Source organism: Penaeus monodon, chromosome 27 (assembly GCF_015228065.2).
Source record: "Penaeus monodon isolate SGIC_2016 chromosome 27, NSTDA_Pmon_1, whole genome shotgun sequence".
Taxonomy (NCBI): domain Eukaryota; kingdom Metazoa; phylum Arthropoda; class Malacostraca; order Decapoda; family Penaeidae; genus Penaeus; species Penaeus monodon.
Window position 1 is genome coordinate 2,858,717 of NC_051412.1, and position 295 is coordinate 2,859,011.

General features: G+C 39.3%; 1 protein-coding gene across 1 annotated transcript in view; it reads right to left on the bottom strand.

The window, feature by feature from the left end:
- LOC119590333 (bile salt-activated lipase-like) overlaps positions 1-295 on the bottom strand; it is a 33,006-nt gene that overhangs the window by 25,982 nt on the left and 6,729 nt on the right. The gene's annotated exons all lie outside the window — the stretch shown is intronic.

The window sequence follows — 295 nt, forward strand, 5'->3', positions numbered from 1 at the left end:
GATATTCAACACTAAACCTCTGTGCGTGGGAGGTGACACTGAGAAGACAAACAATTTTTCTTTTTTTGCTGAGAGGAAAAAGAAATTTGAGAATGATGCTCCCTGCGCCATTAAAAGCAATGCCTTTGACCTACTATGAAACTGTTCTTCAAGTCCTCCCACGCTCTCGTTAAGGCGTTTTAGCAACTGTCTTGAAAAGGGCGTCTGTTTAACATACATTCTTTACTCCTGTGGTTTGACTTTCTCCTTTTCTTTAGCTTTTTCTCTCGTTTTCTTTCTCTCGTATGAGTTTTTT